The sequence below is a fragment of the Chiloscyllium plagiosum genome, unplaced genomic scaffold, assembly GCF_037043375.1.
Source record: "Chiloscyllium plagiosum isolate Xiang-an unplaced genomic scaffold, Cpla_swu_hap1 HiC_scaffold_6, whole genome shotgun sequence".
In the NCBI taxonomy this organism is placed as follows: domain Eukaryota; kingdom Metazoa; phylum Chordata; class Chondrichthyes; order Orectolobiformes; family Hemiscylliidae; genus Chiloscyllium; species Chiloscyllium plagiosum.
In genome coordinates, this window is record NW_028270144.1 from 113,257,870 (window position 1) to 113,275,461 (window position 17,592).

Below are 17,592 nucleotides of genomic sequence, written 5' to 3' on the forward strand. Positions count from 1 at the left end.
TACTACCTATGAAGTGATTATAATTTACTGATTGGTTGTTACTATGCGATCATGCTCCATGTCTGCTGATGGTTAATGTATATAAGCCTTATGCAAACTCTGTAAGGTTGTTGGATTCTTTTGATTGTTAAGAAGTTTTCATACTTCTGGGCAATCAGAGTCTGCCAACCCAGCACTGTAACCTACAATAAACGATTGTTTGCATATTGGGCAAAGAGTCATTTACGGGTGTGTTAATCGACCGATTGTGGAACCAAGCGACTTATAGATCATCACCCTCAGTCTTGAAACGTTAGCTCTGGTTTCTCTCCACAGATGCTGCCAGACCTGCTGAGCTTTTCCAGCATTTTCTGTTTTTATTTTTAATTTCCAGCATCTGTAGTTCTTTCAGTTTTTATTTTCATAAGGCACCAGTTACAGTGATCAACAACAATATATATTTATATAAGCATCTTGAATAGAACAAAAAGCCCAAAGTTCAGGAGTATTTGTACTTCTTTTATAAAGAGAAAATTTCTCCTTAGTTCGACATTATGCCCCAAATTAATTAACCGTAGAATCATAGAGATGTACAGCACGGAAACAGATCCTTTGGTCCAACTTGTCCATGCCGACTAGTTATCTCAAACTAATCTCATCCTATTATCCAAAACTTGGTCTATATCCCTCTAAACCCTTGCTAAAAATATACCCATCCAGATGCCTTTTAAAAATGTTGCAATTGTACCACTTCTCTGGCAGCACATTCCATACACGCACCACCCTCTGTGTGAAAATGTTGCCCCTTTAGGTCCCTTTTAAATCTTTCCCTTCTTCCTCCTAATCCTATGCCCTCTAGTTCTGGGCTCCCCACCCCAGGAAAAAAAACCTTGTCATCTATTTACCCTACCTATGTCCATCATGATTTTATAAACCTCGAGAAGGGCAATGTGGTTTCTTGATGAGCTGTAAACTTTGAAAGTGAAATAACAGTAAAAGGGTTAGAGAAGATGCACAGAAAAAATTCTGTGCAACAACTGTCAAAAGACTAAATCTCTTCCCATAATTTTACGTTATTTAGGGGACAGCTTTTTTCTAAATGTCATTAGGTAATATTGATGATCAGTGCAACTCATAGTCATTCTTCCTAAGCAATATATAAAATCATACAGTACAAAAGGGGGACCTCAGAGCATACCTCCAACAAAAAAAGCTCGATCTTTATTTATTTTGAGGACACACTCAAAGGATGAAGATTTTGCTGCAAATAAATGCATTTTGAGGATGCCCTCCAAATGGTAATTCAAACAGATCATTAACACTAACAATCCCAGAAAGAACATACTAATTTACAAGGCCATTGTGTATAGTAACCAGAGCAATTCATATCCGAACAATAATGCTCTGTTAATACAATTTGGGAAGCAATAGGATTCTCTCTTCCCTTTATCCATTAAATAGTAAAAAAAAAGGTAACTAGCTGTGCCTGTAAAATGCATGATTGAAAACACACAGGGATGCAAACCTGAACACGGTGCTGGATGTTTGGGCAGAGTCAGATTCACAGGGATTTTATGGAGTGTTTCTTGCCGCAAGGATCAGCATGATCAATTGCCATACCTTATCAGACTCACCTTGTTCATGACCAACCCTGACCTTATGCACCTCTCTCACCCAAATCACAAACTCTCAGAAGAATTGTTTGGAGGTCATCTTTGGTGGGAACACCAACACCTGCAAGTTCCCCCTCCAAGCCACTCACCACCCTGACTTGGAAATATATCACCGTTCCTTTACAGTCGCTGGGACAAAACCCTGGAATTTTCTCCCTATCACCATTGTGGGTCAACCCACAGCAAGTGGGCTGCAGCAGTTCAAGAAGGCAGCTCACCACCACCATCTCAAGGGCAAATGGGGATGGGCTATCAATGCTGGCCAGCCGGTGACGCCCAAATCCCACAAATGAGTAAGTACAAATTTGGTCCATTATGCCTGCACCTAGTGCCAATCTCATGCCTTTTCCCCATATCTCTGTATACTATTTCTATCCAAAGAACCAATGCCTTCTTGAATGCTTCTGTTGAACCTGCCTCCACAACATTTCGTTGTATTCCACATCTTAATCATTCAGAGTGAATTTTATGTTGAAAAAAAACTTCAGCCTTGCTTCGTTTGTGCATTAGTTTTGAAATTGATTTAAAATGCTACCCCCATCATTCTGCCCTTCATTCCCAGCACAACTTGTCACAGCCCCAGTGGAGAAATGGTCAACTCTTCCCAAAGCCACCTATTCACTCAACCTTGGAAGAGGTTGCTTCTTACAACCCCTCTCTTTCAGATACTGACACCTTAAAAGTTTTGAGTAGTGAGTCCAGAACTAGAGGCATAGGTTTACACAGAGGGGAAAGATATAAAAGAGACCTAAGGGGCAACTTTTTCACACAAAGGGTGGTGCGTGTATGGAATGAGCTGCCAGAGGAAGTGTTGGAGGCTGGTACAATTACAGCATTTAAAAGGCATCTTGATGGGCATATGCATAGGAAGGGTTTGGAGGGATATGAGCCAAGTGCTTGCAAATGGGACTAGATTAGGTTGGGATATCTGGTCAGCGTGAACAAGTTGGACTGAAGGGCCGGTTTCCCTGCTATACATTTCTTTGACTCTAATTGCCAAGAGGCCATTTAAGAGTGACGCACATTGCCAAGGGTCTGGAGTCACACATAGGCCAGAACAGAGAGGGATGACAGGTTTCATTCCTCAACAGAATTAGTAAACCAGGTGGTCTTTCCAACAATTAACAGTTTCACAAGTCTTAGACTCTTAAATTCAGATTTTTAATGAATTCAAATTCTGTTTGGTAGATGGTGTAGTTTGAACCAGAGTCCATATTACCTGGGTATTTTTCACTGGGTTTCAGAATCAATAGTCTAGTGATAATACCAAAGACTATTGTGGACTTGCTTTAAAGCAGTGCTGGCTAGCTTTAAGGAATATCTAACTTGCTGATTATCTTAAAGCAATGTCTAGCTTGCTGACTAGATTTATGCAGTGCTGGCTAGCTTCAAATGATATTAAGAAGTTTCTATACTAAGGTCCCCTATGTGCAGCCAATGCACATCATGGCGAGCACTGACTACACACAGTAGGGTGCATAAAGATGGCTCACTGCCTGCATTTCAAATCATTCAGTTTGGGTTAAATATCCATCACAATCCCTGGGCCTATAGCCAATTTAGTCCCCAGTCTGTGTGTTCCTGCTGTTCAAATGGATGTAAAAGATCCCATAACAGAATGAGAAGAACAGCAGGAGGTTTCTTGAAGTTGTTGATAGAGTGAAACAAGGTGATAGCAAATTGGCAGCATCACTCAACTTGCATTTCTACTGAACACCATTTAAAAATCCATATAAGATACATCACTACCCTGCTTACACCTGACACTTTGTTCAAAAAAAAACTTAAACTTGTTAAACATGAACAACAATATTTTGATACTACCTCTTCAACTAATCAGTGAATTTCTAAGTTCTTAATCATTGTCTCAGAGTTTGCCAATAACTGATGTTAGACCAACTTGTCAAAAACATCTTTTTGCCAGAATAGTTCCTTTGTTAAAATAATGAAACCAAAGGGAAATGTGTGATATGAGCTCCACCTACTGCTAGATATCATCACTTGTTACTAACTATTGCTGGCTTAATGCCACCGATGGAATCTCTAAGTTGGTGATGGATATTAGGTCTGTGATGAATGCAAAGCAAAAGTATTTCTCCTAAATTGTCATTGCCACTGGATGTGGATCAGAAATGTTATAACATTTGTAATGACAAGATATATTTTGGCATATAGGAAAAGATTTGCATGCACAAAACACCATTAACAACACAATGATGTCAAAAAGCACTCTACACCTAACAAAGTACTTTTAGGAGCAGGTTTGCTGGTGTTTCATGGGTAACACAGCAATAAATTTGCATAAAGCAAGCTTCCAGCATCTGTGATATTGAGGGAGGTAAGTAATGATCACCATACTGAAGATAAAATGTTATTGTTGCTCTTTAATATAGAAGAATCAGTTGCACTATCTTCACCTGATGAACAGCACCTTGGCTTGAAACAGCTCATTTCAAGTAAAAACAAGGACTGCAGATGCTGGAAACCAGATTCTAGATTAAAGTGGTGCTGGAAAGCACAGCAGTTCAGGCAGCACCCGAGGAGCAGGAAAATTGACGTTTCAGGCAAAAGCCCTTCATCAGGAATAGAGGGCTCATCTCAGATTGTACAACACTTCCCTCAGTCCTGCAGTGGACTGTTATAGCCAAGACTCTCTCTCCAAAGTGGAAGTTGTACCCAAATTTGCTGACTGGGATGAGAGTGCTACCAACTGAGCCACAGCAGCCAAACTTTAAATTATTGGCATTTTGGATCTGATATTTCTCTGCATTGAAAACAACTGAATATTTAGGTGGTATTTCACCTTTGCAGGTGAGAGTTGCTCATCAAACTGACATGCAAATACTTTTTCCAAGTTTTCATGAAAATATAAAGAAGGTCTTCATATTTCAAAACTTATTAGTGCACTGATGCACTGTTCAATTCACTTCAAAAATAAATTTTCATACTTCAAATAGTTCACATTATGTAGTATTGTATCTCTTGCATCCCACATCTATGCCAAGATGGATACATTTTAGTCAGTGCCTTAAAATGTCTATTCCCTGCTTTAAATGAGGCTCCCAGTTCTTTCCAGATCTTTGCTTATTATTCCCCCAAGTCCACAATTAATCAAACACAACGAGCACCAATTTTAAACAGACTCACATGATAACGGAACACTACATACAGGCTCCATTAAGGATATCTCATATGGCTATGGTGGATCACGTCAAAGAACTCTGATCCTTAAGCATCTGACTACAGACAGGAACATCTCAGCATAGGCTGCTGCATTCTGACCTCTTGACTGCTTAGCACAAACAGGGAAGTGGTGGAACAGAGATGCTGACAACCTGAGAGAGGGTAGAAGCACTGCTCCAACTCTGCATGAGGATGGAGGACAGAAAAGAATGGAAGATAAGATGGCAGTGGCTGTGTGTCTCCAGAGTTACCACCATAGTGGGCACCACTGTCATGTTCATGGAGTTGACCACTCATTCAGTGGGAGAGGAGATGGGTCTCTCCAAGCCACAGTAGATTTGGAGCTGGGCTATTCCATGGTGCACAAACTTGTTGGTTGGCCACCAGTACATGGTGTATGTCCGCCAACTGTTTTCACTAGCCTGTGCACTGAAAGTCAGCATGCAACTGCTGTGTGGAGAGTGGGCACATGGTGTCATCCTGAAGCAAGCTGGTACCAATGGCTTTCTAATGCCCTAGCCCACTGTAGCCAAACCTCTGTACAATATGTAGTGCCCATTTCTGAACTCATACGTTGGTACTTTCCAAGGTCAGAATGATTATTTGCAAATCTTCCAGAGACTAGAAGGCATAAGTTTAAAGGTAAGGAATAAGTTGTTGAGAGGGGATCGGAGGCAGGATTTTATCACTCAGAGGTTGGTAAAAATATGCAACATGCTGCCTGAGAGGGCGGTGAAAGCAAGTACTCTCACAACATAGTAGGTTATGGACCAAATGCAGATAAATGGGACTAGTGTTGTTTAGTTTTTGTTGGTCAGCATGGATATGATAGACTGAAGGGCTGTTTTTATGCTGTATGACTCAGAGTACATGACAAAAGCTGACATCCTCTTTCTGATGAAAGAGAGGTATCTACACCATGTAAATACCTGAAATAAAAGTGAGGGGCAGTGGTTGGTCTTTAAAGTGAAGAGACAAGTGGTAACTGGAAACAGGTGCCGTATATGTAAAGCAGAGTGTGATCAAAAGAAGGAAAAAAGAGGATAAGAGGGTATGGTGCATGTCTCTTCTAGTGCTGTGACTACTCAGTCCCAATGCTCCATGGTCATTTCCTTCCAGCAGCTAGGCTTGACCTCCTCACACATGTCCTCCCACCATAAGTTGTCCCATACTTTCTCCTACAGAGTGTTCATGGCAGCCTTGTAAGTGGTTTAGAAAACCTGCCTATCATGGAGAATAGGTGGTACCTAGCGTCTTACATACACTGTCTGGGGAACTGAAGGTTCTAGCAGCAATGAACATAGGGATACGAAGAGAATAAGATGTAGTGAAGTGCAGTACGATTAATTATTGGAGGAGGAGAATGAAGCAAGAATGTAAGTATTACACTTCTTCAAACTTGAAACTTGAAGGGGAGAGTAAGAGGCTCTTAGCTTAATGACTTTGGTAAGGTTTTTGAACTACTTTTGGTATTGCATGTTCTGGAAACTAAGCTCCTGGCAAACTTAGTCTGCAAACTCTTCCAACCCCTGGTGGAGATTTCTTGAATGTCTTCTGCGTGGGTCAAGGCGGCATCTGTAGGAATAGGAAGTGTCCTCTAAAATGTCTGACAATGACCAGGAAACCTTTGCCAATTGTGAAGAGAAAAAAAAAATCTATATGCAACTCCAGACCCATAGCCATGTGGTTGAGTGGGCAATAAATGCTGGCCTAACCAGCCTGACCACATCCCACAAATTAATATAATTTTAAAAAGGCCTGTTTGTACACTACAATTTAGAAGGTTAATTGTGATAGAATCAAATTCTCCAAGACATTAATAGGAAAAGTTAAGGACAGTAAAGATGAACTATTTCCACTGGTTGGGGATTCTAGGCCTAGGGTCATAGCCTAAGAATTAAGGTCAGACTGTTCAGCAGAGGTTTTTGAAAGCACTTCTACACACAAAGGGTGATAAGGTTTGGAACTCTCTTTCACAAATGGCAGCTGGAGTGAGGTCAGTTGTTAGTTTAAAATCTAAGATAGAAACACTTTTGTAAGCAAAAGGGATATAGGGCAAAGGCAGGTATATGGACTTGGGCCACAGATTGACTGGCAGAACAGGCTCAAGGGGCTGAATGGCCTACTCCTGTTCCTTGTACATAGCTACTGCTGATTTATTGCGAAGTTGGAATGGATGGTTTTTAATGACTGGCTAATCGCATCCCTAAGGGTTTAATGGATTTAAGTAGTGAGTATTTTAGTCACACACGCACACATCTCAGTTCAATCATCACACTGTGCTGAGGAAATCTACCATCTTCACCCCAGACCTACAGAAATATGGTTGATTCTTCACTGCCCTCAGGGCGGTCAAGCAAGCCCACAGTTCTGTCAAACCTCCAAAATAGTCTGAAAACAGAAATGAAACTGGCATTGCCCCACTGGTACTGGAAATGAGATCAGCAAACACAGCCTTGTCAGCTCTGAAAAACTAACACAGGACAATGATTGGGAGAGCTGTCTCACAGACTAGCCAAGCGACACCCTGACATGGCCATTGAATGGAATCATACTTTACAAATCATAGCCCAGATAACACCACCATCATCTCTAGGTATGTCCTATCCCAGTGGCAAACAGCATAAGCAGTAAGTGATAGACAGAGCTTAGCAATCCCACAACCAATGGACCAGATCTAAGCCCTGTAGTTCGGCCCTATCCATTCATGAATGGTGACAGGCAATTAAACAACTGGCGCTAAACTGCCCAGAGGAGGAAACATCCTCTCTACATCTAAAACAACTCACTGGAGGCGGGGCAGAAGGTTCCACAAATATCCCTTTCCTCGATGATGGGGGAGCTGAGCACAAAGCGAGAGGGAAGGCTGAGGGATCTGCAAAAAATCTTTAGACAGAAGTGCCGACTGAATGATCCATTTCTGTCTCCTCCAGAGATCCTGGCATTACAGATATCAGTCTTCCACTAATTCAATTCAGTCCATGTGATACCAGGAAACAATTGGATGCAATGGGTACTGAAAGGTCTATCGGCTGTAATATTAAAAGTTTAAATTGGAATATCTCTCTGGATATTAATGTAATTTTAAAGGGTTAAACTGCACAGAGTGAACATTCTGGAAGTGAGTGGGGATGACATTCATGCAGGAATGCAATGACTCCCACTCCATTTTAGACAGTCATTTGCTACTACTTCCCTACTATTATCAAATTACACTGTACCTATCATTTCAGAAATACTTTCATAGCCATCCCACAGCCAAATCAGGTTCACTTGCGTGATCATCCCCAGTGCTGAAGCCTATCCCACTTACACTGTCTGGGGAAGTAATGGAGCCAGAAATCATTTGCAGGGAGGGGATGGGGTGGGGAGTGACCACAGTATCGGTGAGCTTGACCAAGTGACCTGTATAAAAAAAGGGGATGTCTTTCCTTTATTCAGGACTCCTTTGCATGCCAGCAAAGAGTGTGTCAAAGGGGTCACCTAACTTGTACAGACTTTAATAAACTTTAACTGTTTGCAGAAGTTGGTGTGTGAAACTTCGGGAAAAACCTAACAGGGCTCTGACAACATTCAAGCAATAGTATTGAAGATGAGTACTCTAGACTTTCTGCAATCTTAACCAAACTGTTACATAACAGCTTCGACATCAGCGTCTACCCAACAATGTGGAAAACTATTTGTACAATTTGTACACAAAAAGCAGGACAAGTCCTACTCAGACAATTAATGTCAATCAATCTGCTCTCGATCATCAGTAAAGTGATGGAAGGTGTCACCAGCAATGCTGCCCAGCAATATTTGCTCAGCAATAATCTGCTCTCTGACATTCAGTTTGGGTTCTGCCAGGACCACTCAGACCCTGACCACAATATAGCCTTAATTCAGTCAGGGGACAAACTCTTCACTGGTCAGATTCAAATCTGGCACACAACAATTCAACCATCTTCCTTTTGTATCAGTCATCTCAGTTCAAGGACCTTTCTGCAGGAGATTCTCAGGGTACTGGCCAAAGTCCAAACACCTTCAGATGCTTCATCAATGACCTTTTCTCCATCATATGGTCTGAAGTGGGGATGTTCGCAGGTTGCACAAATGTTCTGCACCAGTCAGGAGAAAGTGAGGACTGCAGATGCTGGAGATCAGAGCTGAAAAATGTGTTGCAGGAAAAGCGCAGCAGGTCAGGCAGCATCCAAGGAGCAGGAGAATCAACATTTCAGGATTCCTGAACAAGGGCTTATGCCCGAAACGTCAATTCTCCTGCTCCTTGGATGCTGCCTGACCTGCTGCGCTTTTTCTGCACCAGTCAGGACGTCTCAGATACTGAAGCAGTTCATGTTCAAATGCAACATTATCCAGTCTCTGGCTGAAAATTGGTGACTAACATTCACACCATTCAAATTCCAAAGAATGACCATCTCCACCGAGCGAGTATTTAGCCTTTGCCAGTTGATGGCATTACCATCACTGAATCCCCCCACTATCAACACTCTGCAGGTTTTCAGTGACCAGAAACCGAACTGGACTACTCATAAAAATAGAATGGCTATGAATCCCGAAGTGAGTGAGTCACCTCCTGGCTCTCCAAAGCCTGTCCACCATCAAGGCGCAAGTCAGCAGTGTGATGGAATACTCCTCACAAGCCTGAACAGGTACAGCCCCAATAACATTCAAGAAGCTTGACACCTTCCAGGACAAAGCAGACCACTTATTTGGCACCCCATCCACAAGCATCCACTCCCTCCACCAACACCATCACTCAGTAGCAGCAGTGTGTGCCATCTACAAGATGCACTGCAGAGGTTCACCAAGGCTGCTTAGACAGCACATTCCAACCACTGCCATCTGGAAGGACAACAGCAGCAGATACATGGGAAACCACCACCTGCAAGTTTCCCTCCAAGCCACTCAGAGCCTGACTTGGAAATGTATCGCTGTTCCTTCAATGTTGCTGGGACAAAATCCAGAAACTCCCTCACTCACAGCATTGTTTGTGTATCTACAGCACATGGAGTGCAGCTCACCACCACCTTCTCCATGACAACTAGGTGCATGTAGCATTGCTCATATTCCTGGAATGAATTTATTTTAAAAAATCTCAAATGGAATGAGAGATATCATAAGATCTTATTGTAGAGTTAGAAACCATTGGTTGGACTTAAGTGGGGCACTAATGGCACGCGCCCACTATAACTAAAATGTTAGGGTATCCCAACCCCATGTCACAATCCCAAAGGCTTTCCCAAAGCCATTTAAAATTGGGAGCTGTATTGAGTAATTGAAGTCAGGGCTTCTGTCCCCCTCTTAGGAGCACCTCCCATCTCGAAAGCTTCCTAACAATTGGATAACAGGCAGCTCTGAAATCCCAGCAGTGCCAGCAGAAAGTGGTGTCCACTGCTAGGACTACAGCCAGTCAACCATGCTGAGGATCCTGGGTAAGTCCAGCGGCATTGTGGCTCAGTGGTTAGCGTTGCTTCTTCACAGTGCGAGGGACCTGGAATTGATTCCAATCTCAGGCATCTGGCGGTGTGGAGGTTGCACATTCTCCCCGTGTTTGTGGGTTTCCTCCAGGTGCTCTGGTTTCGTCCCATAATCCAAAGATGTGCAGGTTAGGTGAATTGGCCATGCTAAATTGCTCACGATGTTCAGGGATGTATAGTTAGGCGCATTAGTCAGGGGTAAATGTAAAGTAGTGGCAAACTGTTCGGAGGGTCAGTATGGACTTGTTGGTATGAAGGGCCTGTTTCCACACTGTAGGAATTCTATTTTTTTTTCTTAAATGGGCTCCCACCGACACCAGGTTGGAGAGGCCTCAAAAAGGGTGGGAGAAAGAGTGTGTGGTGGTGAGAGTGGGTATGTTAGTGAGCCAGGTAGACAGAGAGCCAGATATGTGAAAGCGGGATCCAAAGGGGAGAGATGGGTTGATCCTTGGGGCGGTGTCTCCATATGGGCCCAGAGACTGGGTGATCCCAACTCTCCTTACCCATAAGTCCCATTACCCATTTGTCTTATATTGTTGATCTCGCAAGGAATTAAGGGCTACGGGGAGAAAGCGGGTAAGTGGAGTTGAAATGCCCATCAGCCATGATTAAATGGTAGAGTGGACTCAATAAGCCGAATGGCCTTACTTCCACTCCTATATCTTAGGTCTTATAAGAAGCCCATGTATCTAATATAGCCCAAAACTCCCCTTCCCAAATGAAAGGGGAGATTCAAGGGGCCAAATGGCCTACTCCTAATCCTAATTCCAATCGGGGGGGGGGAAAAGTGGGTGTGGGGTGGGGGGGGGGGGAGGGTAGTGGTATGAGAGTAGCTGGAGGCACAGCATTTGCTAGCTTTTCCAGCTCCACTTTTATATAAATCCAGCCACATGTGTCTCATTAAGTATGTGCCACCACTTTAGAAGATGTATTTAATTTACCCCACTTCACTGTGCTCTCTGCATTGCCAGCTAATATTTCCTTTACAAGTGTCAATATCGTCTTTAGAAAGTTGCTATTGATTCTGCGTCTGGCACCCAGATAGGTACAGACCCCACCACTTGAAAGTATCCAGCTTTAATACAGCCTGTCTTGTCAATGACATTTCTGTTAATTATACAATTTTTAGGGACATAACGATTACTACACAATTAATTCAATAGTTACTTCAAAAAGAACAAATAACATTGAAGCAGTGACAAACGCTGAACATTTTGCTGATGACAAAGATTCACAGTTGACTATTGAGGCAGGATCAATCAAGTCCATCAAGGTTTGAACTACAGAAAGCATTGGTGTTTACATTGAGCGGCTACCACATCAGTAAAGATCAAAGTTCGCACTTCTTAAAAAAACAAACAGTCAGTGTTGTACAGCACAGAAACAGACCTTTTGGTGCAACTCATCCATGCCGACCAGATATCCGAAATTAATCTCGCCTTTTTTGTTCTGTGAGAATTTACTACAAATATACAGAACTAACACATCTGATAAAAGATACCAACCAAACTATTTCCAATAATTTATCATCAAGTGGTTGTAATTGATTTTGTCACAATCCCTGTGCCATCAACTGAAGCACAAACAAAAATTGCTGAAGAAACTCAGCAGTTCTGACAGCAACTGTGAAGAGAGAAACAAAATTAACATTTTGAGTCCATTGACTCTTCATCAGAACTCACCAGACTGATAATGTTAACTCTACTTTCTCCCCACAGATACTGTGAGACCTACTGAGTTGCTCTAGTGTTTTCTGATTTTGTATCAGATCTTAATAATTTATAGCTCCTTGTTTTATTTTGATAAATCAACTGACTAATGAACTGTAGCATTCTTGCCACATTCTTTTCATTTGCAAAGGTTTTCAGGGTCATGTGTTCATTGGGGAAGAAGTTGAATTATCGTTGTTATGTGACCCATCAGCTCAAAGAGTAGCAGCTTAGCTACTGAGTCAGAAGGTTGTGAGTTAACGACTCACTTCAGTGACATATATCAATAAACCCAGGCTGATTTTTCAAGTGCGGCACTGGGTGCATGCTCCATTAGCAGAGGTGAGATTTAAACCTTATCTCCGTTTACTCACTTGGATGACCATATGAGATTATGGAATCATAATACACAGGAGACTCTTCGGCCCATCAGGTCTGTATGGCTTTTCAATTGAGCAATATATCTCATGCCATTCCTCTGCCTTTTCCTTGCAACCTTGTACTTTCACTGTTCACATGACATTACTTTGAAGAAAATCTGTACAAGTGTCCAGGCTGATTATTAATCCTGCAATCAATACCATTCAGGACAGATAAGCTAGTCATTGGCAGTTTGCTGTTTGTGGAAACTTGCTTTGCACAAATTGGCTGTCACATCTCCTACAACGCAGCAATGACTACAACTCCGAAGTAGTTGTGAATTGCTTTGAGATGACCTGGAGATACGAAATGACTCGTGAACACAAGGTTTTCTTCCATGTAACCTATGGTGCCACATTATACAATCCATTCATAGAGTCGGAGATGTATAGCACGGACACAGACCCTTCGGTCCAACTCATCCATGCCGACCAGATATCCCAACCCAATCTAGTCCCACCTGCCAGCATCCGGCTCATATCCCTCTGACCCTTTCTGATTCATATACCCATCCAGATGTCTTTTAAATGATGTAATTGTATCAGCCTCCACCACTTCTCTGGCAATCCCATTCCACACACACACCATCTTCTGTGAGAAAATGTTGCCCCTTAGGACTCTTTTATATCTTTCCCCTCTCACCCTTAACCTATGCCCTCTAGTTCTGGACTTCCCCCACTCCTTAGAAAAGACTGTCTATTTAACCTATTCATGCCCCGCATAATTTTATAAACCTGTAAAAGGTCACCCTTCAGCCTCCAACGCTCCATGGAAAACAGCCCTAGCCTATTTAACCTCTCACTATAGCTCAAATCCTCTAACCCTGGCAACATCCTTGTAAATCTTTTCTGAACTCTTTCAAGTTTCACAATATCCTTCTGATAGGAAGACCAGAATTGCACACAATATTCCAAACGGACAGATTGCTTTTGCATGAATGCAGTCAAAACATGCAAAAACAACTGTACAGACAATGCTTATATCCTTGCACCAATGGGTTAGGGAGTGAAGTACACTGCTCGCTGCTCTGAATCACCGACAAGTGACCTCTGCTCCTGCAGAGTGAGAATGGAGAACTGTAGCAAATGGCAGTGTGACGCTGTCTAGGAGAAATGAAGGTCCACACTACTCAGAATTTTCACATGTTTATGTTAGAAACAATCACTCCTTTAAAATACTGGAGCATATACGCAGCTACAAAGCAAATCTTCCATCGACATGAATATTTTTACATTAAAATAGATGTCCCATTCATTTGCCTGGGTATCCTCTCCTACCAGCTAAAGCATGTGTAGGACCTGGTCCTGAACTATTAAACTTCATTTTTCCTTCAAGTGTTGCTTGACTTGCTATGCAAGCGTGTTCTGGTTTGTTTTATCTGAAAACTCTATTCATTTTGTTTATGATCCTTACAATCGCAATAAGATCTCATGCTATTGAATGGCAGAATAGGCTCTCCAAGATCTCTGCATTTCCCCAGTTCTATCTCCCCCGATCCCCATGCACTGCTGGTTTTAGTTACTCCACGACTAGAGCCTCGAAAGCTAGTGCTTCCAAATAAACCTGTTGGACGGTAACCTGGTGTTGTGGGAGTTTTAAGTAACTCCACCACTAGGTGGCCAAAGTTTCTGCTGCGTTAGTCCCGAGCTCAGGATTCCCCTCTTTAAAAACTTGCTACCTCTGTCTTTGATGCTATTGAAAGCCGACACGTTTGTTCGATTCTTTTATCATTTTTCCTGATTTCTCCAGCTTTGGCTCAAATGTTAGAGAAAGCATTAAGTTATATCTCTACCACCTTGGAGGGTATGCAAATACAAGTTGTTGTTAATTGACTGAATGAACCATCTTCCTCTGTTCTGAAGATATCCAAGGACAGAGTCGAAAGCCGCTGCAATTGAAGCAAGCAGAGTTGACGAAACACCGATCCAATCTTGGATTGGATTGCAATTTTGTTTGCGCTTTAGCAATGAAACATTATTTGCAAGTTGTACGGCCATGCAAAAATCTATCAGCCTCCTTAAATTAACTCGCTTGCACGGCTGCAGAACAATTTGCAAAGGAATTGTTGTACTCTGATTTAGGGCAGCCGTAAAATTAAATCACACGAACACTACACAAAAAAAAATAAAACGGAACATTAGATTTTTACAACAGCAGTCGGATCAAATCTTCAGTGGCCCTGTATCATGTTATCCCTGCTTGCTGTGTCGTACTAGTATTGAGTTCTTAAACGTTAACAATGGGAATAATCGTTGGATCTTACTTATTGATTCACTGAACTGCTGGAGAGCAAGGATGTTCTGATGATAGTTCTGAAAGCTGGCTTTTCTCCTCTGCTAGACCATAGCGTGTGCTGAAATGGTTTCACGGGTGCATTTTTGAAATTTACAAAATGACTGGTGCTTAGGTTTAATAGAAACTATGAAGGCAGCCGGCTGTGGGGGAGGCGGGGTTGACAGTTGATTAAAGTTGTACCACAGAATATTACAGCGATTCAAATTAATTTGCTACAGAAATAAACTGCGGCAGTTACAAAAAAAAAGTACGACCAGGCTGAGCCGCAAATCCCTGTACAGTTACATAATTTGCTGTCACTCGTATATTAAAGGCATTTTAGTCAGGTAAGAGATGAGTACCTGCCCTAAAGAGGTATACTTCTGAACAAAAGTCTTAAGAGGTGGACAAACTCAGGAATAAAGGGCCATTTTGCATCCAAAACTAAAATGTAAAGACATCTGACTGAGGGCAAACGTGAAGTATAAAATCTATCAAAAGAGCTTGATCTTACCAGTACAAATAAATCTGCTGAAGAACTTTAGAGCAACAATCGTCGAGTTCTCTCCAGATTCAGAATAGAGTTCCACAGAAAGAAGGGTGGTGCAAATAGAATTACTGGAACATCGAAAAGATTGCAGCTATTAAACAAGTTGAAGAGTTCCTGAAAGGAAAGCAGGTTGTAATTTTGGAATGGATTCCGCTCACTGTAGCTGCTATCCCATAACACTTGAGAGTGAACCTTCCCCAATCACGGGTAAGTCTGACAGCCCTGGCTTTGTCATCATGTGATGGCCAATTAACAGCAAATAGTACATTTGATTGCCACATTGACTATTCCCTGTGTAACCAGTACTGTTGACACGTTGCATGGTAGACTGAGGTTGATGGATTGGAAGTTACACACCATGTTAAGGAACAAACAGCTTTCAAGTTCCTCAGTTTTTCCTCAACAAACTGAAAGCTTTACACAGTTGGGCAAAAGTGTGGAAAGTCAGACCTTTAATTTTCAGAGTCTTTCTATCTGAGTCAGGAAGGTATTTGTGTGGATGTGTCTAATTGCTTGGGGAATTTTCTTAAGGTTTCAGTGTGCTGGGTGTGTATATAACCAGAGCCTCATTGGAGCACAGTCAAAAAGAGAGAAAGGTATCAATATGTGAATGAACAACAGTTTACTGCGACAACTCCAACAGGACACAGCCATTTCCAAACTGGGCCTACTTTAGCCAAATTGTTATTTAGTTTAAACAATTTATTAAATTCATCCCAGTTTTCTCCCTGTCTTCTCCTATTAGCATGGTGCTGGTACTTGGTTCCATTTATACAAATGATTCTCTGTTACTCAGTTTACTATTTAACTGTGTGGGGCATCACAGCCAACCAGTGCACTCCTGTACTCTCCTGAAATCAACACGCTGCACTTACAGTGCAGGTCTGTGCAAATTGATCAAATATTCAGACATTTGTAAATGTAAGGAATCTGATTTTATGTTGACATTAGCGATAAGATTTTCCCTGCACACTTGTAAACACATCGGCTCAAGTGTGGCCTAGAAGCATACCCTCCCGTCATTGTTCTTCGTAGGATATGTGGAACAATCCATCTTCCGCAACTACACTGGCCCCACCCCCCACCTTTTCCTCCGCTACATCGATGACTGTATCGGCGCCGCCTCGTGCTCCCACGAGGAGGTTGAACAGTTCATCCACTTCACCAACACCTTCCACCCCGACCTCAAATTAACCTGGACAGTCTCAGATTCCTCCCTCCCCTTCCTCGACCTTTCTATTTCTATCTCAGGCGACCGAATCAACACGGACATCTACTACAAACCAACTGACTCCCACAGCTACCTGGACTACACCTCCTCCCATCCTGCCCCCTCTAAAAACGCCATCCCATTCTCCCAATTCCTTCTGGTCCGCCGCATCTGCTCCCAGGAGGACCAGTTCCAAAAACGCACATCCCAGATGGCCTCCTTCTTCAAGGATCGCAATTTCCCCCCCGACGTGGTCGACGATGCCCTCCACCGCATCTCTTCCACTTCCCGATCCTCCGCCCTTGAACCCCGCCCCTCCAACCGCCACCAGGACAGAACCCCACTGGTCCTCACCTACCACCCCACTAACCTCCATGTACAGCGCATCATCCGCCGCCATTTCCGCCACCTCCAAACGGACCCCACCACCAAGGATATATTTCCCTCCCCTCCCCTATCAGCATTCCGTAAAGACCACTCCCTCCGTGACTCCCTCGTCAGATCCACACCCCCCACCAACCCAACCTCCACTCCCGGCACCTTCCCCTGCAACCGCAGGAGGTGCAAGGCTTGCGCCCACACCTTCCCCCTCACCTCCCTCCAAGGCCCCAAAGGAAACTTCCATATCCGCCACAGATTCACCTGTACCTCCACACATATCATCTATTGCATCCTTTGCACCCGATGTGGCCTCCTCTATATTGGGGAGACAGGCCGCCTACTTGCGGAGCGTTTCAGAGAACACCTCTGGGACACCCGGACCAACCAACCCAACCACCCTGTAGCTCAACATTTCAATTCCCCCTCCCACTCCACCAAGGATATGCAGGTCTTTGGACTCCTCCATCGTCAGACCACAGCGAAACGACGATTGGAGGAAGAACGCCTCATCTTCCGCCTAGGAACCCTCCAACCACAAGGGATGAACTCGGATTTCACCAGTTTCCTCATTTCCCCTCCCCCCAGCCTGTCTCAGTCAAATCCATCAAATTCAGCACCGCCTTCCTAACCTGCAATCTTCTTCCCGACCTCTCCGCCCCCACCCCAATCTGACCTATCACCCTCACCTTGACCTCTTTCCACCTATCACATTTCCGACGCCCCTCCCCCAAGT

At 43.1% G+C, this 17,592-nt stretch overlaps 1 protein-coding gene across 4 annotated transcripts in view; it reads right to left on the reverse strand.

Moving 5' to 3' along the window:
- Positions 1 to 15,409, reverse strand: part of oca2 (oculocutaneous albinism II) — a 546,847-nt gene extending 531,438 nt beyond the window's left edge. For 3 of the 4 annotated variants that reach the window (XM_087987811.1, XM_043692287.2, XM_087987810.1), the window contains exon 1: positions 15,233 to 15,409. The gene's annotated coding sequence lies outside the window, so the exon portion shown is untranslated. Of the gene's footprint in view, positions 1 to 14,707; positions 14,826 to 15,232 lie in introns of those variants that run through there. The other variant, XM_043692289.2, reaches the window with a different exon arrangement.
- Between the last annotated feature and the right edge of the window lie 2,183 nt (positions 15,410 to 17,592).